Below are 24,647 nucleotides of genomic sequence, written 5' to 3' on the forward strand. Positions count from 1 at the left end.
CTTGACTGGCCATCAGAGCTCTGTGTTGGCTCTGCTTTGCCTCCTGGAGGAAAGGTAAGGGTCTGGTTTGTACCTCTTGGGCTTTCAAATTAAATACTTCCAGTGTGATCCAAGTGTATGCAACATGACTAGGTTTTGAATTCACAGAGAGATTAAAAAGAAACCATAGTTTGAGGCATGAACAGCCCCATTCATTGCAAGACTTACCTCATGTAAATAGTATTTTAAAATATCAGCACCCTTAACTATTTTGTTACACAAGCATGCAAAAACAGATGGGAAGTACAATAGGAAGATTCATGCAATTTGCTCTGAGAACTGCTCAGTAAAAAAAAAAATTTTCATTTTTACTCCTTTTTTTAAAGTTCTTCTAAAGAAGACAGACACAACTTTCAAAATGTGCTCTTGTCAAAGATTTGTTAAAGCAAGAGTCTGGTTTAGCTAAATGGTAAGGGAGATTCAGACCACTGGAATCAATTGCACATATAGGAAAAAGGGATGCATAATGTGATACATAAAGTTACTGCAACTGCCAAGCATTAATACCAGAACAATCTTATTGCTTTACAACCACAGACTTACTGCAAAGCCAGGCACCATGCAAAGCCTTGTTTAGAGCTGATATGATTTGCCTTTGGCTTCATCGCCATCACTGGTGATGAAGCCAAAACTGCACGATGAAATAACTGCATTTGCTGCACTACGTGCTGTGTGTAATGCATGAATGTTTTTGGATATTATGCTATGTAAATCAATCTCATGGTGGAACACTGAATCACCTGTGCTGTTGCCTTTGCACACAGACATCTTAAAACTCATGTTACTTTTATATTTCTTATTATCTATTGGGATTTCTGTTACTTCTAAAAGGCAGTCGCAGAATTTTTCTTCTACTGAAAAAGGATAATGTGCAAATATTTCAAGACCACATTTTGTTCTTATCTAACTTGTACCTTTTAACATTTACTTCTGGAGTATCTTCTGTTTATGCTGTGGTTTGGGAAAAATATGCACTTCAGTAGATTGAACTCACTGACAGTAAAGGACCATTATGAGGAAATTTTTTGCTTCAGTCCCCTTTCCTTAATTAATCATATCTCCTTAAAAACATACAATATATTCACTGGCCTATAAATACTATTGCAGTGAAGTTCAAGAGGTCTAAGAGACAAAGCCATTTTTAGATATTGTCATTAGATGTACTTAGCTGCCATTTGAAGCAGTAACTGCAGTGTCTCCTTTCTCTGAAACAGGAAAACCCAGGGATGAGCAATGTTAGAACTGTAGCAAACAATTTTGCAGCATGTGTTATGTGCATTAACTAAAATATGGTCATTACTTTTTCACCCACTATGAAGAGCTGCATAGTTTTAGACGTATGTTTTGGATATATCTGACATACCTCTGACTGGAAGAGCGCCTGTTGCACTGTTATAGACAAATAATCAAAAGCAGAATCTCCAGGCCACATATCTCTGGTGATTTTGACATGAGGTCCTTTTGCTCTTCAGATTCATGTGTGGTCTTTGAATCAGATTTTTTTACTTGGTGTGTTAAGAACGTGGGTTTTCTGACTCCACTTTAACACACACCTATTAATCAGCTTTAATACATTTAATATGTAAAACATTAATTTTATATAATTCTAAATTGTTAACAGAAAGTTCTATTCAAGTCTTAATGCTCCAGAAAAACTTATGGGTACTGTGTTAACAGCATAAACATTATGAGCAAAACTTAAAAGCTAATTAAAAGACATAATTTGACATGTCCTGTTGTCCAGATTCTGTTTTTATAAATGTTATACAATTTTATATAAGTTAGTATAATTTATATAAGACTTGTTTAATTGATTTTTTATCAGCATTTTCACTTTTCTCCAGGATTGACCTACTCTTGCCTGAATTAGTTTTTTCACTCTGCTAAATGCTAGCTTCATTTTTCTTCCCACCCTGTTGAGGTTCTAGAGCCTCTTTACTGGTGTCTGCAAGGGCCTCATGCAGCCTGTGTGACCAGCCTTTTCAATTATTCTCTTCTCTGCTGTGACACCAACAGAGACAGCTGAAAATTGCCATCAACAGCAGTAGTGAAAAAGTTGAACATTTCCATTCCATCAGCAGTGAGCTGTGATGCGAAAGGTTCAGACTTCCTCCCTCAATGGTGAAAATAATGCTATCTTCCTCAAAAACTTTTTTGTCTTTTTACTCTTCTGCCATCAATAGCAGCTCCCATAGCACAGGAATGAGTCACTGCTCCTGTCCCTACCTCTTCATTCTAAAACTGAAAACATAAGATGCTCTGGCTATTCTAGGAAGTGGGAATTGGTCCACACATTCTGAACACTTAGTAAACACTTCAGAGAAGTAAAGACAGAAGCTGCTTTTCTTGGAAGTCAGAAAGTACTATGAAAGTGGTATTTTGTCAGTGTAACATTGAAACATTTATCTCTGATGTAAAACTGGACAAAAAATGCATGTACCAGATCACTTTGTTATTTGTCTGTCTTCAGACCTCTCTCACAGTGTCATTAATGATAATGGTACTTCAAAGACAAAGAAGATATTAATCTAATGATCCACTCCTATGAACTGCTCATCTTAGATAGACCCTTGAGCCACATCTACCAAACTGTCCCTTTTTGAATGGGCTCAGATCCTGGAACATCCTATTAGCTCTGAGAACTGACTGCCAGAATATGTGTGAATCATGTACTGTGAAGTGATGCTTAAAAAAACAAATAATAAAAATAAATTACTTCAAATATTGGAAGAAGAGTCTACAGTTCATTTTCATATAGCAATTGTTTGTTGTGACTCAGAAAGTACAAATTCTTCTATAGAAATTTCTGCAATACTTGAATTCATGCTACTCCCCTCTGTCTAGGACTCGTTTTTCTTTTTGTTGAATTTATCTTGTTTGATGTTAACACTCTACCTTGAATAGAATTAGTTATTAAATTAATGCAATTCTAGCTTCATCACAGTAGCCAAAGAGCATGGAGCAAAGATTTCATTACAATAGAAAATAATAAGGATACATTTCCAAGCCTATTAAAAAAGCAGTATGGCAAAAAACTTCAAGTGTCAGTTTGCAGTAAAAATGAAAAAGTGATAGGCTACACAATTACCAAGGGCTTGATGCACTACAATGTTTACAACATACACCAAACAAAGTGCAACAGTAATGATTAGGTGTGTATGTGGAATTTTACAGGTACAGAATGCCTGTAAAACTGGTTTATGAAGTTTAAATGCTGGGCTTTGTAAATAAAGTCACATTGATGAAGTGTCAAGAGAGAACATTGTATTGCCATGAAATTCTGATTAGTTTTGACACAATACGAGATCAAATGAGCATATAATGGCAAAATCTGTGCTGGGAGGACTGCAGAAGTGGAGTTGAATGTCGGAAGCACACACAATGGTTTTCCCTGTTCCTGATCTGTGCACTGTGAAATTTAGATTCCCTTTGCTATGAATCCTTTACATGAATTTAAAGGCGCTGGATCATTTTTAGGGGAGAAGGAATAAACATATGCCAGTTATTTTAAAAAAATGACTGGTTAAGGGTCTAATAAGATTGAGGGTTCACACTGGAGCAGGTCTTGAAACAAAACAAAATAATTATTAATAATAATGTATTTTGGCTAGTCATGCTGGCATTATTTAGAATCTCATGGTCACATTATTATTCTTCAGACTCACTATTTTTCTGCTTTTATGAAATCAAAAATTTTTGATATCATCACTTATTTCAGTTGTCAGGGTAATTTTTATGTATGAGGACCAAATATTACTTGTCCCTCTTTGAGATCTTGCTTCAAGTGGAATAGGGACTTTAATCAAATCAGCAAGATTGAGACCAACAGTAAATCAAAGATGTATTCTGCTTTCTGCTTTTCTTACAAGATCAAGTAGTAAATAAGGTTTATTACAAGAGGTCACACAATCGGGCTGCAGAGGCTTTCAGCAGATATAAGAAAGGATTAGATAATTTCATGGTAAACATGTCTGTAAACAGTATCAGGAAGAGGCAAAGTTCTGATGTCTCTAGTACACCAACTGCAGTAATGGTGGAGTAGAAGGCAAGTGTGTGACTGAAAGCCCCCATGTTGGGTGTTCTCCCTGACAACTACATCTCCAGCTGCCATTAGAGCATTAGGATAGAGGGATCATCGATCTGACTCAGTAAGGCAATTTTTATGTTCAAATAAGGATGATTGAAATGGATAAGAGTCATTAAAATCAGATTAGTACAAAAATAAGACAAAAGAAAGTTTGGTAATGCAGAAGATAAACAATTCTTGCAGTGGGTACTCAACCACAATGAATATTACAAGGGCAGATAAATAATATATAGGAAAAGAATAATTAGAAATACAGATGCAAAGAAGAAAATACAATAATATTTAGAGAAGGCAAAGCAAACTGCCACAAATAGGAGAGAGACAAATGTGAAATACAACAGTTAAGAATCATGCCAAACAACTAATAATCATAACCAGAAATTAATGTAGAAATTAATGAGAGCAGTATGACTTCAGATTTATGTGCCACTATTAATCATAGGTGAACAGATTATCTGGAATCATCAACAGATGAAGTAAACTGATCTTAATCAAAAATCTCCAGTTAGACTTCATGCGCTGATACTGGTACGGGGGTCAGAGATACAATGAAATCTCTGAATCCAGTGCTCCAATAGATAAAAGCGGTGAGGATCCTATTTTGCAATAACTTTAGTAGTATTAATACTCAAAATTCCTTTAAAATAAACACATGCAAAGTCAAGAGATCTAATATGTCTGGGCTACTTAAACAGTGCTTCATTTTAAGTGTCTGTATAACTCCAAGCAGTTTAATTAATTAAGCTGTATTTAAAGTTAGTAATACTCTATTAATTTTTCTTTAAGTATTGTTCTGAATACTTCAGTAAGCAGAGTGGTGAGGATTTGCAGAAGAGTGATTATTTATGAACTTAGAAGTTTGTTACAATGGAAGTCCTAATGAGTTAGACACAGATCCAAGCTCTGTTCTCAGTTATACTGCTGTAAATCCAGAACAATTCTACTGATGTCATTGGGCTCTGGGGTGAGACAGAAAGAAAAGCATGTGTTTCAGTACAAAAAGCTAAAAGAAGACTTAGGCTAGCACAGGATATAACTGGACAAAGTCAATGAATGGTTTTGCTCTAAAAACCAAGCAAATACTTTTCTCTCCTTCCAAGTTTGCTGTAATACAAAAACACTAGTCAAATTACATATCCAGCCAGCAAATTTCCAAACAAGAAAACATGTGTAGTTGTGTCTACAGCCCATCTTCACCCTTTGGAAAGAAATCATGTAGTTTTTACATGCAAAGGATGAATGCAGATGCCAACTCCACTGCAAAATTTCACAGCACATGTAACAGGATGAGACAGGAAGCTGTAAGTAACTGGTGCATCTCTTCAGCCCCATCAGACTTCCAGACTGTTCTGTGCATCAGGCTATCCTGTTCATGGGTGAGAATTTACACTACTCGTACTGTTAGTGAAGTTATCCTGGATTTGTATTGCTGAAGTCCAAAGCTTTCTAGATGTTGAGAACACTGTGAAGTCTGCTACGACAAAAAGTTAGAAGCTATAGACAAAGACAGCAAAGATACGGGATTTAGGGCAGATAATAAGGCTGACTGCAAACTCTTTGGAAATATTATTTAATAAAGGCAATAGAAGGACATAGAGCCCACCAACAGAAGACTTGTTCAGAGATAAAAGAAGAAAATGAATCTTACCTTTAAAGAAAGAAGGTGTCTGTTGATCATCATGATAAACCTAAATTATTTTACACAGGAGCACTCTCTATATCCAGTTCACAGTATATCATTGTACAGTTAAGGAAAGTGGACTGAACAAAGCACTAAAATATATAATATATATATATATTATATTAATGTATATATTAATGAATTTTGCAGTGCAAATGGGAATAAACTAGGCTAACTTATAAAACACCATATGTTTAAATTACGTGGGTTCACATTTTAGAGCAAGAAGCATTTATCATATTTAATAAATCACAACCCTTCTACTCTATTTGTTGTCTCCTTAGTCTATTAGCAACTTAGTAAGAGGATTAGATCACATCCCCCAAAAGCAGTAATACTCTTTCCAAGCTCCCTCTTTATAAATGACCTCTTGCTGGACATTTTCCCTAATGAAAAGTATTTATTCCATCACTATTGCTAACAGTTTGGCAATTGGAGTCCTCAAGCTGCAAGTGCCATTTCTGTACCCCAGACCTTGCAGGAGCCAGACTCACTTCAGTGATGTCTACAGAGCTGGAGAGGAGAGGACTTGCTTTGATCTAGACTGATCTGATAGATCTGCCTCAAACTGACTTAAGAAGATTTTAATTTCATGTACTTGTCAGTCTATTTCTCTCAAACTGCATTTTAGACAGTGAGCAAGCCTTGCTTCAGCATTTTTCATCCATTGCGGGGCTTTGCAAATGGAATATTGTCTATAGTTTCACTTTTTGTTCCTAATGTGATTTAAAATAATTATTCTAACACTTAATTTGGATTAATTAATTACATTAATAAGCAATGACTAATTAATTTGTTACACCAGAGACTTTCCAAACAGTTTCCAAACACTCTTCATTTAAGAATATTTATTGCCCTTTGTAACTTCCTTGCTTATCTATTACTATATTACACTAATAATAAGTCAACCTCTTGCTTATTTGACTATAATCAAAAAGTCATGCTGAAACCAAATTGCCTACAGACTTTTTCAGTTATTTTCTCTTTTCCTTACCTTCTTACAGAAGTTGTGTCTTCCTGACCTGTTGTCAAGCCAGCCTGCTAGTCATATTGTAATCTTAGGTTGAGAACATGTGGATGTGTAATAAATTAGACATTAGGGGCAGATCTGACAGTGAGCTGAGGAGCTAAAATGCCAGTTTAGGCATCTGAAGTCATAGAATATACCTTGAGTTGGGAGGAACCCCTAAGGATCATTGAGTACAAGTCCATGTTTCATGCAGGACTACATAAAACTAAACCACATGACTGAGAGCATAATCTCAAAGAAACTGGAAAAAACACCTTAGATGTTGAGGAGACAGGTTTTCTTCCTTGACCTTTCATTCATAATAGGAATGCCCTAGGATTTTGATTTAGCCTAAATTCTGGTTAAGTCCTAGTGCTTTAGTTATTTCTCTTACATTGCTAAAAAAAAGGGTTCTCACTTTGGCCTGTGATTTTACAACGCAAATGGGATACAAATAGAAGAGAGTTTTTTCTAGCTCTGATATTTAATGTTGAGCTGTGTTAATCCCATGTTTGCAATAATGTGTAAGAAAGCAGCTGAGTATTCCTCACAGGACTCTGCTGGGGTTTTAAAACAGTCACAGGCCAGACCTTTCTTTGCATTGAGATTTTGTCATTGTAGTAAATAAGAGACAATCAAGCAAGCAAACACACCCCCAGAGCTAGAACTCCTTGCCTCTTAGAGGACCCAGTCCTATTTATTGTTAACAACTGTAATTTTTAGAAAAATAAGGACTCTTAGCATATTCTTAATTTTCATTTCAAGTAAAAATATTACAGCTGAAGTGATTGTGCTTGTCCCAGTTTAGGAATTGTATTCCCCAGTTTAGTGCTTGCTCTCCCTTCCCTCCTGAGGGCGGCTGGAGAGGAGAATTGGAGGCGTAAAAGACAAAGATCACAGGTTAAGAACAATTTACTGGAAACAGCAGTGAGATAAGAACAGTAGCAGCAACAATACTAATGGAGAGGGTAGAAGAGAAGAAAGGATCCACAGAGAAAAAAAACAGCCTGGTAATAGAAAATATTAGATGGCTATGGCTCCCTCTGCCATGTTTCCTCAACAAGCAGGAATCTCTTCTTGCTGGATAAGTTTCCCTTTTCCCCGCCTCCAGCAATGAAGTGAGGTGTTATAGAATAACCTCTGTGTCCTGGCCTTGCCCCCTCCTGGTTGCTGCAAAAAATTTATCCTGTCCTGGCTGGAACCACGATAGTGCTGTAGAGTCAAATGTTAAAAATCCCAAATCATGATGTCAATAAATTGGCAGAACTGTACAAAAAGCCCTAGGGAATATATCATGAATAACATTAAAAGCTTGAATGCAGTGAAATCATTGGGAATTTTACCATTCAACATGACAAGGTTCCATTGAAACAGAATATTTTGTTGCTTTGCAGTATTTATCTTTTATTTATACTGTGGTACTATTCAGAGGCTCAGTATTTTATTCATAGAAGAGTTGTAAGGCCCAAAACTAATTCAAAAGTTTACACAAATGAGCATTGTTTGCATTTTGTCTTATTATTCCTTTTTTTTTTTTTTTTGTAGCAATGTCATGCATCAACTCAGAGGGCAAAAACAATAATGTGACTCAGTGAGTGACACCATATTTCATGTCAGTGAGCACAGAAAAAGCCATCTAAAAACTGAAATTAATTAAAATTTTGTAAATCAAAAAAATTTTAAAAATTAATTAAATTAAATTTTAAATTAAAAAATTAAAAACTTCATAAATTGCATAAATTATTTTCTGAATAATTATGACTAACAAGAACATTGAAACAAAATCTGGACGATTGCACAAGACAGCAATGAGGAAAGCAGCCAAGAACAAGACAAAGTATCCCATGCAGAGTTCTGTAGTGCCACAGCCGAGCTGCCACCGGTCTTCAAGCTGCATCACATCAGGCTGGCTTGAGTACTTCAATTTGCTACAAGTTGGTGCTTTCTTGTCTAAATAAACCACTTACAATAAATTATTCAAACAATTCAAAATCTCAGAACACATCAGTTTAACAATATGCACTAAGTCCAGCAGTTTCCAACTGTCTGTCACTCCTTACTATTCACTTTAAAAATATTTTTAATTAACATGTTTAATTGTAGTAACAACATAGAGGCAAACAAATGTTTTTAAAATGTTTGAAATCATAGAAAAATAACAACTAAATTAATACATGTGATTTACTTTTTTTCTGTGGTACTCTTGTTTGAAATATGCAAAGTAAGACAAGGAATTAATTTGCTGCTAGCAATTTCTCCAGTTTTCTCATTCTGCCTAGGTTTCCCTGTGGCTGGATGGCTGTAGAATAAACTAGATTTAGAAGGAACGACCACAGTTTTGTGCTATGTGATGTCCTGCTGGGTTTCCTATGCGAAGTTGCCATTTAACCAAATAAATCAAATACAGTGTTATAAATCCAAATATATTTTAAATGCTCAGCCTGATTTTCATATTATTGGAGAAAAACATTGTCTTTTTTTCTTCTGACTGAAATTAATTTAAAAGAGGAAGAAAAATATGCAGAAAATGAGGGCTTTAGCTGGGTTCTATATAGAGTACCTCCTCCCACACCCCATACCCCAATTTCTGCCACAGGTTATCACCAGGCATTTAAAGAAAGCAAATGCAGAAAATAGAAATATTTGTATTAACATCTAGACCACAATGAAGTAGAGATAGAAATTAAATTCTGTGGATGGTGGTTCATTAAATGGAACACAAAGCTCCTTTTACATTACTTAACTTTTTGCTTTATGGAGCATAGGCTTGACACAGCCTTAGGTCAGGATAAAAATATTAAAGACTACATCTTCTGTTTGGTGTCTGCTTCCACTTAAGAAGGCCTCCTTGCCAGGAAGAAATGCTGATAATCTGATCCACTTTGAGATCCACTCAAGATTCTACTTGCCCAGATTTACTCTGAATTTTAACTTTATGGCTGACCAGTTTATACTACTAAAAATGGGGATTTAGTTTTGAGTTATAGTTTTAGATTGTGTTTTTCTCTCTCTTTTTTTAAAAATTTTTGTTTTGTTTTGTTTTGTTTTTTTCTACTACAAAATCTTCTACCAAACCTTGTTTGGTACCTTCTACCAAACAAGGTTTTGAATTAAAATAATTTCTGCATTCCTGAAAAAAACAAGGCTTTTTCATTAAATTACCCTCAGTGAGGCAATGTTTGACTTACTCCATTTGAGATTTGGTTGATGCTGAGTGAACTTGCTGATCTGCTACAAAACTTATTGTGAAAACCCAGCAAGTACTCTGGATCTACAATGTTTCTGTTCTCTTATAATGAGATTATAAAAGTATTTATATCACAGGAGCTTCATAAAACTTGGTGCTCCAAAGAATGGGGGTAATGTAAATTACAGTAGAGCGAAGATAGACTGCTGCTTGGACAAAAAATAGAGAGCAAAAAGCTGTTTCTGGGGTAGTGCCAAAGGGCCTCAGTAAATTTATTCAGAAGTAGGCTGAACCTAATTTCCTTGTTTGTTTTTAAAATCTCACTAAGGATTTATGTAGCTTGCAGTGCTTGTTGTCAGTAGTTTCAAGTGGCCATGTCCAACTAAATTACAAGAAGATTTCCGTCATGGAAATTTTATTTCTTTTTTCACAGTCTAAAACATAGTCTGTATCTCCATACATATATTATTGTAAAAGGACAGAAAATTTCATACTTCATGATTTTGTAAAAGCAAACTTTTGAAAAACTTGAAATCATTATAAAATCTTTCCCAGACTTGTGTTTGCTTTTTCAAATGCCAGTGAGGGTCTGTATACATTATAGAAATAGATTTATATAAAGCAAAACAGGGACAAAAACCCCTTAATCCAAATGTGTTGAAAATGACACATTTTTCTATGGCAAGTTTGTTCAGCTGCTGTCAATAAGGTCATTATTTAACTGTTTTCTAGATGGAGACAGTTTATCTATAAAAATGTTTTATTTTGTTTTTTAAAGGATATAGTTCAGCTTTGGCTTGGCTTTTTCAGTGGAGTACAGCAAATCCTTTTTCTACAAACAAAATGTTCTAATTTACTGCCCTCGATAAGATCCCCAGGCTTACTTAAATTGTTCAAAGTGTTAGAGGTGCAACCCATGCCAAAAACTATACTAGAATAAATATTGCATATATTTTCAATTTGTGGGTGAATGTAATGCAAAACAATTTTGGTTGTTAGGCACATTGCAGGCAGGCTCTGCAGGCTTCCCACACACATTGCTACCAAAGCACTTCAGTCCTGACAGTTAACACCATATGATGTTCCACTCTTGAATTACCTTATGAGCAGCAACTGCCAACTCTGCCTGCGAATTTTGGAATATTCAAACCCTGTAGACCTGATGACTGGTTGGATTTTTTGGTTTGTTTTCCTTAGCACCCTGCTCTTTACACACTGTGAATGTCTGCTTGCTGTGAAAGATTTCTTTTGCATACTTTGCCTCCTGGAAAGTCAATTTTGCTCAACTTACTGTCATTTAAAATCATTAAAATAATTCTTTCTAAGTGAAGGTACTGGATTTTTTTCTCCACCTTCTATTAATATAATAAACTTGTGTTTACTGAGACTATGAATATATAAGTTGGTCTTCAGTCTCTTCTAAATTTTCTTAGCACTTAAAAAAAATGGTTAGTCCTCTGTATAAGTTGACTCAATTGGCTATATTAAGAGATACACTCAGTACATTGAAATGAGAATGGCCAAAAAAGTGTCCCCAACAAAAAAAAATTATATTCTTCCTCCAGCAGTACTGGAAAGAAAAAGCAGCAGGTTGTGGGGAGGGAAAGAATAGTATGCCTGGTTTTACACATTAACTTAAATTTATATTGGCTCATTCTTTATTACACACCAGAAATTTTCCAGTTTTGTTCCACAGAGGCCAGATGAAGAAACCTTAGAGAATGGAGAAAACAGGCAAAGTAAGGACAGGCTGCTTTGTAAAGACACTGAAGACCAATGAATGTTTTATTTTATTCAATGTTGCCATGTACCATTTATCCTATGAGAGCTCAGCATCACCTGTGGCTTTGGAGCATTTGTCATAGCAACCAAACAAACTGGTACATGCCTAACAAGGCAAAGTGTTGTCCAGTCATACTTCCTTCAGACTCTTGCTGTCAAAAAAGATTTGTAATAAAGACTATAAATAATAAAGCTATAGCTGTAGTCTATGTGCAGAGAAAGGAAATTTTAAAAATCACTCTTAGCACATACATGTAGAAACAATTTTGGAAACACTGTTGGAAATGTAATCTGTACGCCTGTAAGATTGGAGAAAATCATTAAATTAATGGTGTCAGAAAGACTACATACCACCTGTACACCAGCAAAATCAAAAATACAGAAAAACCTATCCAGCTGAAGCAGTGCAGGGAATCCTAGTTTTATTCAACATCCTTAAGTATTTTTTTATAAGACAATTTACATTGAACTCAGCATCAAATCAAGCTCCCTAGGCATTATGGGTGTTCTCAGAAACAAGTCCTCCTGCAGTGTATCACCAAGAGAATGCAGGCTTTTGGATGGACATTTAAAGAATTTTTAAGTACACGATCCTCTTTAAAATGTAACAGCAACAGAACTCATTAATTTAGTTAATCTGAAACATCTGACAGCTTTTCCTGCCTACTTTGGCCAGTGTTGCTACAAGAACCTCTCTTCTCTTCAGTCCTATGCCTCTACCAGAGCTGGAATTTGTAGTTACTATTCAGCTTAAGGTTAGTCCACAGCAGCTGTCCACTGCACTTAACCACCAAGTCAGCTGGGTTGTGCTCTTTCCGTCTGGTTTTGGGAAGTATGAAGGAGGTGAACATAGAAATTCGACAGTTTTATTGTTCAGATTTCTTGAACATGATTAACATCTAAAATCAAAACCAAAGCATGTACAGGAAGACAATAAACTAATAGAATGCTGGTTTTATTCCATCTGCAAACACCCTGCTTAAGTTTATTTGTTAGATGTCTCTGAGCATTTACTCAGTGAGAGAGATCATATTCACCCAGTCAAAGTTCCTCAGCCCTGGTTCATTCTTGGGTTTTGCCTCTGTTTGTCCAAACCTGTTCATCAGGTTCATGAGGACACTGAGCCCGACCTTTGCAGCCCAACAGTTGTATCATTGCCATTAATGGCACTCAAATATTTGCTAAGGTGTGACTGGACCTCAGTACATCTTCCTTCCTTGCTTTTAAGTTTAACTAAATGAATTAATTTGCAAAATACGTGTCTCATTAAGCCCAATCTGTTTTGCAGCTTTGCTGAGTCCCAACTCAGAGTAGCTACTTGCTTTGCTGCGTTGTCCTCCATCTTCAATATCTGTTCCTTCTTGTTATATTGTTCAGATAATGCCCATCCTGTCTTCATTTTGAATATACTTGGTCACTGTTTCAAAGGACATATTCTATTGCAATAAATTCCTGCATGCAGATGCACTTGGATGGACAATTGCCCACCAGCATCTTTCACCCCTGCTTCTTCTTTGAGCAGCAAGAGAAATGAGGTGAAATGGCAACAGTGTCCTGTAGTCATTACAGGTCTGGGAAATTTAATCTTTACCCAGCCTCACTCCTTTCCTTTCTTCAATCACAAATACTGATGGGAGGCACGGAAAAATTGTGCCATTCACCCACCCACCACAAGCAGATACAGTAAGATAAAGAGTTCAGTTATTCAGAGAAAGCGATCCTGATGCTCCTTGTTAAAGGCACCAAAGGGAAGCAGCAGACATCAAACTGAGCAGGCAGTGGTGCCTTAAATGGCCATCAGAAAAGGAAGACAGGTCTGGAGAATATTGATTATGTGGCAATTTAGGAGGCAGCAGGACTGATGTACTGTTCATGTTGACATAGTTCAACAATCTTTTCTACCCTGTGACAATCATGTTAATCCTCTGTGCAAGCCTGATAGGGTTATTCACCCCAGCCTGGCTTCCCGTGTAAAACACCTGCAACAAAAACCTGCTTGAAATAGTGTTTTGTTACAGCACTGCTGTTTTGGGCCTAACCATCCTTCCACAGGAAAATAAGGCAATATTCAAAGACAGTTACTTGCCAAAGAAAACAGAACAAAGTGGCAATTCCCATGTTAGCCTATCAAGATAAAACAGCATGTCTTGTATATAGGAAAGGAATTAAAATGTTTTTAAGTGTAAGAATTTTCTTCATTCATCATTCAGGGAAAAGAGCTTTCACATGGAGGAAAACAAAAAAATCTTTTCTGTGTTGATCTGCTTATTTGTGGCAAGAGAATCCTACCTGTTCCTGGCAGAAAGTGAAAAAGCAAAGTAATTCAACTGCAGACAATAAACGACCTGGACAAAAAGAGCTGAAAAAGGGTCATGCACTACAGGAATCCTGTTCTGTGTACAGGATTACTCCTTTACTTTACTATTAAACATTCTGATTTGGAGGAGAACAGATGAAACATAGTATAGCTGCAACAAGATTCATTATGTAAACTGCTCAAGGCAAAGATCATGATGGGGTTTTTTTGTATTTACATATATCACAACTACCACTGGAATTTATGGAGACTAATACAACACAAATATTATTGCTTCTAGTACTATTCCTATGGTAGTAAATGCTAATTATAGGAAACAGAAAACTGTTAAAAGTCTTCTGTAAAGGAAAGAAATTAAAAATGGCTGTAAATTACATGGGATATATTGAGATTACAGCACTTGGCAGTTTAAGTTTCCTCTCTCCCATGGATAATTGCTGAATTAAGCTTAGAATGGCAGGTAAGGGGGCTGACATAAAATGTTGATCCTATTTTCATGGGAGCTATATCATTTATTTTATTACAGAAAGAGTTTAAATTGTAATCAATAGTGATCTGTTCAGCCCAGGTTAACAAGCTGTATCTGGCACAGATGCACAGCTATCTCACAATTCCCAGTGCAATCCTGACAGCCACCCCTTCAGTCCTGAGCACATCCTTGGGAGTGTGAGTGGAAAAGGTGCCTCAGCTTTGGGATTGCATGGATCTATGCTCTTCAGTATGGCTTGATGCTGATTCTTGGGTTTTCAGCATCTCCAAGCAGCTCTGCTATTCAGCCTGATACTGACTGCTGCAAATGATAGAGCAGAGCCAAAACCAGTCACAAAACTGCAAAAATGTTTTGCCTCTCCAAAGTTGAATTTTCATCATGCTGACAATGGGCTCATCATTCAAACCAGACTGAGCCTGGACACAAATATCCCTTTCTGTATTAGTGGATATTTCGGAAGTCAAACCTGGCTTCAGCTCCTTTCTTGTGTTAAACTTCCCTACCTGAGGAGTGAGACCCCTACCTCCTAAGTTCTAAGCAGCTCTTGTTGCCAAGCACTAGACCCAGACTCTTAACAGCTCCTCTGTCTTGAATGTGATATTGTGTCTTATTCCTCCCTGCTCTGTCCCTTCCAGACCAGTTACCCCTCCAAACATCAAGCGACACCATTCCCTCTAGGCATTAGTTTCTTAACTCTGTGTTGCATCTGGTGTTTATCCCATTCCCCATGCTATCTCTCCTGGAAAGAGGAGGAGGTACTTTCCAACATGCACCATCCTCTCCAACTTTTATAGGAATTAACAACATGCTAAATTTCCCCTCTTCCAGTCTCCTTCTATCTGTTTCCCTTTTCTTTTCAAATATGCAGCTACTTGAAGATGCCCTGGCTAATATGCTGACGTGAGGCTTGCATGTCATGCTGACATGCTGTAATCATGTAGAGCAGAAATGAAACAACATCCTATTGTTTAGAAATTAAAAAGCATAAATTCTTCCCTCCCCTCTCTGGATTTCCTTGCCAGTTTCCGATTTGATTGCTAGCTTGGTTTTTCATCCCTCTTGCACACAGCATGCTCCTGAAAGATTCTGTGTACTTTTTTGGATGCAGAAAGCTGTAATGTTCCACCCACTGCATTGCAGTTGTGACTGAGAAATAGTCTGCAAAATATATGGGATTCCCAGAAGATCTGAAACCCATTATAAATATATTTAATGTTAATACCCTATGACAATATTTGTTTAGGAATCATATATGGTGTTAAATAGTGCCATTATTGCTCACCACAAGGAGTGTACTTTACTCCTTTATTTGAAGAGGTTCACTATGTTTTTATTTCATTTCAGTTTGATTTTTACAAAACAGCTAGCTGCTTATTCCTTAGTGACTGCTCTCTTTCTGAGAAAAATTTTCTGTAAAAATATGATTTATGCCCAAAAGGCAAAGCTTGTCTTCACTCTGAGCCCAAGTGAGAGAAATGCCCACTTTAGAATGGTCCTCTCCTTTCATGGCAAGTCTGGCTTGTGAGCCATCCCTACATGTAGTATAGTGGACCTTACAAAAAAATCTTCTCAGGAACAGCTACCCTGAAGCAGTTTTCAAAAGGTCTGAAGAGTAAAACCCAAGCCACTACAAAAGGTCAAGAGGTGGATAGAATACTGTAGAGAATATAAATTCATGAGCTCAGATTTTCTCCAAAACATAGACTACAATAACAGGAAAAAAAGCAACCATGTCACTTAATTGTGTTGTCAGCAGATGAAATTTTCACATTTCATACTTTTCATGTACTCCAAAATGATTTTTCTAACAATAAGAATATCATCCTAACAACTGATGGACCTAGCCATTATACACTAATTTAAAGAAGATTTTCTTAACTGTTTTGCAGGAGTTTAAAATGAAGGAGCCACAGTATAAAGAGGAACAGCTTTAGGCATGTGTCTTGCTGGAAGAGGAGGGAAGGCAAAAGGAAAGGGAAGGAGATGAAGGAGGCAGAGAGAGGGAGGGAAGATGGGAGAGAAAGAAACTCCCTCTTAATTTCTATCCCTTCCCATCCCCACTGAAGCAGAAAGTAATGTAATAGCTTACTTTTTTTTTCTTTTTTTTTTTTTTTTCAGGAAATTTACAGTCGATTTTGCTTCCAAAACTCTTATACCTGGTATACAGGAGAATGTTATAACAACAGAATTCATGACATATTCTTCCTTCTGTATTGTCTATTTGAAAAACTAGCTCTGTCAAGAACTAGTTTATTATGTGAAGAAAGTGCTCACTTTATTTTCTGGCTAGACACAATTCATTGTTTTCCCATGGGTGATGACAGATCTCCCCCCTGTTGCAGCTGAAAGCTGGCAAACAGGTATTTGATGGTGTTAGGAAAAACCCTGTAAGACAAATTGAGAAAATATAAGCCTGATTTAGAAACTCTTCTAGAATTTGAAAGGTAAAAAGATGTTTGTTTACAGATTAATGGAGTACTAGAAGACAAAGCTGAGTGAAAAGTATTTCAACATTCACCTCTTTCTTATTTATACAAATAATTTTGGATGTGTCTTTGAAAATGTCTGTTATGAAAAGATTTCTAAGTGCAAAGCATAGTTTGGGGTTTGGTCTTTTGAGACTTATAGTCCCTGCCTGTAAGGATAATTATAACTATATATATCACAAGAGTATTTTATGTTAGTTTGATACATCATTTTACATTAATTTGATATTTAATATATGTGTGCACCTATGCAAAAGTCTCTCAAGAAAACAAAGTATTACATTTTCTGCAGTATATTATGTCTCATAATTTTTACATTCCTTTGTATTGGTGATTATAATCTGCTCCTGAAACTTCTTGAAAAGTCAGGAAAGCATTACTGGGGACTGTGGTAACAGTAATTCAGTTATGATTCAAATTCAGAAGACCTTTTAGTCCCCTATTTCTATCAATGAGGTAAAATGACTATATAGAAAATAAGAATGGTGTGCCTTTGCTCTACAAAAGAATTATTTGTTTTGAGTTAATATTATAAAAAAGGCTTCTTAAGTGAAGTGGCAGGGCATTCTGAAATTAACAGATAAAGCAGAATTCAATATTTATTGCCTTTGAAAGTTGATGAAGGATTCACAGATATATTGGCAATACTTTGCAGAAGACGTACCAAACATTCTTCATCAGGAATAATCTACAGACTGAGTTTGGTATCTTTCTCTTTAAAAAAGACGTGGTGGTAACAAATCTGCATTTAACAGTTGTTTTCATTTTGAAAGATTATAGAGTGGTTCGAATAAAAGCAGTGAAACTACAGTAGGCTTTCCTTTCTCTCTATTTGGATGTTGAAACCAAAATTCAACAGTGATTTAAAACAAATTTCTTAGAATACTTGGTAATCTTGCCAGGTATTTATCATCTTGACCAAACCCAGCACAGTATATCAGAAAAAAAACCCCATCATATTTGATTTTTTGATTATCCGTCTCTTGAAGAAGGATTCTGATCTGGGTGGCTTGACAAACCAGAAGGACAACAGTTATCTATAGGGTCACATTCTGTAGTTCTTTGCTGCTTTGAAATCACAGTATATAGAAATGAAGCAAAAAACCCCCACCTGGATCTGGGAAAATCTAAAGAGTGATGATTAAGATTTTGCAAGCAAACAAATAAAGCCGATGTATATTTTTTTTCCAGAAAATATTTGCTCCTATAATTTAATGTGTATTTTAAAAAAAGTCATTCATACATTCCTCAGTCATCTACAAGAAAAAATCTGTGTGGAATAATTATGTAGTAAGGCCTTTATCTGTTAATCAGTGAATGGTTCATGCATATGAGCAACTTAAAAAGTAAAGTGTGCAGATTTGCATACATATTATCTCAAAACATCTGACGTTATTTCTCAGCACAGAAAGCCAGGGTACCTATGGACTGATTTTTGTGACTGTAAGTACCTGTCAGTAATGGATGATGATCCCTGGCTAAGTTAAGACCTGAAAGGCACTGACAATATTTTGTGTCACCTTTTTATTTTCCACTGCAACCCTGATGCTAGACTCTATGTTCAATGGTGTTTGCTTTTAGCTTTTCTATTTTTTTCCTACAAAATGGCAGCATCTATTTATGTTCTCCCTTTATCTTAAAGTATCAGCATAGTGCTACACTGTACTATAATCTTTGATGAACCTTCAAAATACTTGACATTTTCATTGTGATTATTACATTAATGTGAAATAAATCCAGGGTCTCACATCAAGATAATTAGTAAGCTGATCTTCTGGTCCCATCCATAATCACATCCTTCTGTTCATATATATAATGAATTATTTCTTCAAAACCAAGCTTTTTAATTTCAGCTACAAAAACTTAACATAAAAACACTGACACCAAGGAAGAATTTCTGTGTTTTCCAAAACCCCATTTTCCTGCCCACACGCACAAAGGGTGCAGATATAAATTTTTTAAATCACAAATATTCACAGCAAAGTTTTTTTAAAATTATTTCAAATATGTTTTAATGAAGATAAAGTGGTTGAAGAATGGCTTTCCAGTTGCAGTTAGGAACATCAACTGTAGCACACTTTCAAAGAACATGCATTAAAAAAAAAAAAAAAAAAAAAAAAAATTCAGCCCTGAGGTTAAAAAATCTTCAGCAAAATACAGTTACCATTCAGTTTTCAATATCTAGTAACAAAATACGTGTGAGAATGCCTCAGAAAAACACTGAATTGAGTCAGCTTTTGAGTTAACTAACTATTTATCCTGACTAATTGTAAAATTGTTGATGTATTCTCTGGGGGATTTTTAGGTCCCTGATATACAACAAGGTTTGAAAATTCCTCTTAATGAAAAGGAAAAGAATGTGAAAAGAAAGACCTTGGTGCAGCATAAAAGACATTTTTAAGCTGAATTCTGGATTTAATGCTAATAAATACGCCACATTAATGCCTCAACAAGAAAATCGTACGGAGGTTTTCGCATGCAAAAAGCAGCAGACCAGCTTTCCATGGCTACTGCTCCTTGCCTTTCACACCCGCCTCGTCTGCCAGCTGGATCTATCTTGAAGGAGAGACCTTAAATCCCTGCAAGCAGACTGTAAGGCACATGCAGTAGCAGCAGTGCACTGACATTTGCTAAGCACCAGCATCCCTCAAGTGACTGGGAGCGAAGCCATTGACGTCACTGAACAATAGGCAAAATATTTCCTCCTCCTCCATAGTCCTGAACTGTAAACACCCAGCTTGCACACAGCAGGCTGAACATTTGGGGAGAGGCGGAGAAGGAGAATGTGAAAACTCTCAACTGATGCTGCTGAAAACAAGCAGCTGTTCCTGCATAACCAGTCTCTCCTTATTCCTTCCATTTTGCTGTGAGGATTGCTGGTTCCCCCTTAGTGTAGGTCACACAGTAAAGAAGATAAAGCTAAAATAAACTATGAATAAAACTGTGTCTACTGAACTCACAAGGAATTTTCTGAAGCAAAATGCCTATTACTTACAAGTTTTAAAAACCACTCTTTTTCCTCCCTCTTTCTGTCTCTGTCATGGGTAACTGCAGTATTGTATTTTGGACAAGGTGTGGTGGCAAATGAATTTCCATCTCAGTCACCCTCTCTTCATGCAGCTGTATTATTGCAAGCTGAAGAGAAAAAACCCCCATAGATCATTATAGTTATAAAATCACATAGATCAGTGTATGCTGTACATTCACTGTAAAGACTAGTTTAACTCCTTGAGTTGGAGAGTTATGGTTATGGCATAGGCAGAAAACCAAAGGGCAGAGTTAATCTTGAAAATGAAAATCCAAATACAGCTTTTTGTGAACACATTAAAAAAATACCGATGCATTAAATCATTAGGATTTGCCAGTTATTTGACAGAATGTTGTACAGCGGTATGAACAGTTAAACAGTTACGGAATGTTATAAATTCATAGAACCTCATTCAGCACTTTTCTTTGCAGCTGCTTGGAAGCACCTGCAATCCTACAATCTTCCCTGTTTCCAGAGTATCCCACGGAAGATCCCTGGGGTGCAGAAAAAGGAGACTGCTAGAAACAGGGAGCAGTGTGGTGCTGAAAAGAGGTCAGAAATGCTGTACCTCTGAAAAAGCTCAAGAAAACCACTGAATCAGGGAGCCCTGGAAGCTTATGTAAACCATTTCAGGGAATGCACCAGCTTGTTTGGTCCATCAATGTGAGCTAGAGAAACTAAACTCACCAGGAGTCTTCAGCCTTGGATCCAAAAGCCAGCATTGGAAGAAGTCCTCAGATACAGCTCCATGAAGATATCACTTTTCTTTTTAGAGTCTTGACTGAAAAAATCAGCTTGATGTGCCTGGAAAGCCTTTAGGAGTGCCAAAAAAATTCTTGCACCACCTGATTGCTAACTGAAAAGTCATGTCTATGGAGGTCAAAGTGATCCAGGCAAACTATAATGTCTGTCTTCCTCTTGCCTCATTTAGGCTCTGCTCACTTAGGCCAAGGTGGTGAATAAGCCTTCTTGGACATATTTGTTCTCAAACTAAGATGAAAGAATCACGCCCATCACCATTTTCTGCAGAAGGCAGCATGTAAAAGCCAGGGATGGGCACCTTTCTCCCTCTCCAGTGCGGCTCTCTGTTGAATGAGGCTGTTAGGTGACACATCACATTTGCAGCATATATTGATTTATGATTTCAAAGTGTTGAACAAACAGTCATTTTTTCCAAACAGACCATAAGCAATTGCTCATTATCCTCCATTTAATATGCAGGAAAAGTAGGAGAGCGAATAACCTAGTTTGCTGTTCAATTACTCTAGTGGGCCACGATGCTGCAGTAATGTGGCTTCGTGTCCAGCTGCTGTGCGCGTGCTGAATTAGCTGTGCTGTTGAAAGTGCCCAGCTGAAAAAGAATGAACCTCATCACCTCTCCAGAGTGTGCAGCAACAGCACACACGATTAATTGCGCTTCTGGGGCTTGACACCTACAGTTCCATGTGTTTTGCTCCATTTGCCGATGTGCTAGCACTGAACCTCTGCACCCTGTCTGTGCTTTCATGCAGAAAATGGTGGCTGAAATGCAGCTTCTCATCTTACCAGAGAAAAGGCATGTGGAAAAGTAACACTTTGCTGGTCTGCTTTCCTTTTTTCCTCTTTGTCGTTTTTTGTCTTTGCATGGGCTACTCCATGTAGCTGAGCTAGGTGGCAACATCAAAACATGTTGTGAAAAAAAGTAGCTAGATTAAGTGAATAAACTGCTGCCTGACATGACCATCTCACACAAATATGTGTAATACTACCCTAAAATGCTATATTTTTGATCTGATCAAATCTCACTCTTTCCTTAGTTACGCCTGAACAACCACCTACAATGAAAAGCAATGCATGCCTTACTGGGGACTAGGAGAGCCTTTCACAGCTTTGGGAAGCCAAGTAAGCTGAGATATATTTGGAAGCCTGAATTTAGTGAGTGTAGCCTGGGCTGTACAGCTGAGAAGGTCTCAGATCTTTGTGTATGCCCCAGTTGTATCCTAGTCCCAGAGAGGTGTTCAAGCAAGTGTCTTTAGGAATATTGTTTTCTACAGGAGGAAAACTCAGGCATCTGGATTTGAATGAGGCCAAGACCCTAGGAAAACCTGTAAAAATATTTGCCACCCAGTCTTATGTCTGTCTTGGCACCTTCCTTGAGTAGTACTGTTGCTGGAAGCCAAGTGCAGACTAAGAGAGGGTTACATACTCTTTGGGGAACAGCCTAAAAGAACAGCCTGGAATGTTAAGTAAATTTACTTCATTCATAGTAATGCATTTTTTAAGCATACCTTTAGGCAAATATTTGTGCAAATATTTAAATTTTACTAGTACAAATACTCAAAGAAAATACAACTTATTTTGGTTGCTTGCCCACACTGATGTGAGCATCATTTGATATATTCTTACACTTGGTAAATTCCAAGGTTTTCCACCTTTCCCCTTTTGCACAGCTGAAAACATATTTCTCAGAAAATATTGTATATAGGACACACAAACATTTCAAGCTACTCCCTGAACATGTGCATTGAAGAAATAAGGAGTGACAGAAAGAAAATCAAAGGAAAAATTCCCTCACTGAAGGAAACATGCCTTTTGCATTGTGATACCTCCATGTATAGCTGAATGGATTTTAGACAAATTTGCCTTCAGGCAGAGTCTGAGAAGAAAAAATGCTGCAAAAGTACTGGAAAAACTGCACTGTAATGAAGTCTCCTACAATTTAAACTTCAGCGTATTTGCATAAAATTTAAAGTTAAAAGATTTCTTCTTGTTCCATCTGAGGTAAAATGAAAGCATAATATATTCAAAAGAATATAAGCAGCATTTTCCCATCCACTAATTGGACCTATGACAGTCAGAAAAACCAAAGGTAAAGCTAAGCCTCATGTGAATAATGCTCATTCAAAACATTAGCAAATTCTTTAACTTATGCACAAAGTGCCAGGGAATACTTTGGTAAATAGCATCCCTGCCCTCCCAGAAAACAACAGCAGAATCATTGCATGGTTGCATTGCCAAAGGGTAATGTATCTTTAAACAACAGTCCACCCATAGAAATTTGTTTTATAGATCCTGCTTTAGGATCTACCATGTTATAGGCATATCAGCCATGTTTGATTATGGCCTTTCTTTGATGAGTCCTTCAGCAGTAATAAGAGGGAAGTTTATTAAAAAACAGGTTTCCATGTGTTCATAAATTCTTGGTTTAACTATTAAAGTATCCTTGTTAGGATTTGGAGATCTGATCTTTTGACTCAGATTGTTAATTGTGTGAATTGTCAAGTATGGGACAAGCAGAAGTCTAGACTGAATGTATGTGAAGTAAGTATTGATATCGAAAGTAAATGGAGAAAAAAAGATCCTCTTCACAAGAGAGAGTTTTGACATGGAAACCAAACCATTCTCTTGAGTACCTTCTTGAATTTCTCTGGATGTCACCTTGAATCCATGTTGCTGCTGACACACAAGAATTTGCTCATTGGACAGGGTTTCTAGTCCTTATGTAATATTTAGACATTTATTCCCAGCACAAGTACCTTTGCTGTAACCATAAAGTGGACACAGCAGGCAAAGAAGTTTATATAATATAGAAGTGATAGAAATTTGATCAACAATGTCAAAAATCAAAGACAAAATGATGTTGTATAGTCCTTACCTGTCAGTTTTTTAAATACTACTAATATACTTGCCTCAAAAATTTCTGGTCTAGTTCAGAAAAACCTCAAGAACTATAAAAATAAGGCAGTACTCGGAATGAGTACTGCTTGGAATAATCGAGCCCAGTGGAGGTACTGGGAGAAGCATCTTGGTGATGCTTCAGGTTTTAGAAAATCTAGTGGCAATGAAAGTTACTGCACACCTAGTAAGAGGTGTTTAGAAAACCTTAGTGAACTGTAAAAGAAAAGTTTAATTCAGTCCTTCATTGAGCACATATGTTAGCTTTTATCCAGAAACTACTGAACTGTAGAAACTTGATTATACATCTGTTGAAGTCAGTACAGCTTTGACACATTAAGGAAATTAACACAGGTAGGTCTATTGTTCTCCCTCTGACTAATTGCAGGTTTAAAATTAGACATTAATTAAAGAACACTTTAATGTCCTTCTGCAGTGGGAAAAGAATTTTTTCCTACACAACTTCCACTATTCACAGCTCTCAATATAAGCAAAGCTTCTCTTCTGGCCCTTTGTCCTGTGTGGTTGGTCACAGAGGATAAAATTTTACAATGAGGACAGTGGTTTTAGCTCACAGAATCTTACAATACAGTCACAGTGATTACCTTGTACCACGGCAAATTGTTGACATTTTCTTTATTATGGATAACAAAGAGTTAGAGACCTACCACACACAACTCCTAGGAAATCTTATGCAGTCTATAAATATTTGCTATTTTTAAAAATTCTTCTAATATGTAGCAGGAAAAAAAATTAAATTAATGTAAAATCTAAAAAATTCCATGTTGTGCACAAACCAATCACTAGTAAACGCTAAGATGCTCACATGCAAGGTCATAGCAGCTGTTCCAAGACTTGGCTGATCCCCAAGGTTGCCTTGACATTCC

Source organism: Pyrgilauda ruficollis, unplaced genomic scaffold, assembly GCF_017590135.1.
Source record: "Pyrgilauda ruficollis isolate IOZ18807 unplaced genomic scaffold, ASM1759013v1 scaffold24, whole genome shotgun sequence".
Lineage (NCBI taxonomy): Eukaryota > Metazoa > Chordata > Aves > Passeriformes > Passeridae > Pyrgilauda > Pyrgilauda ruficollis.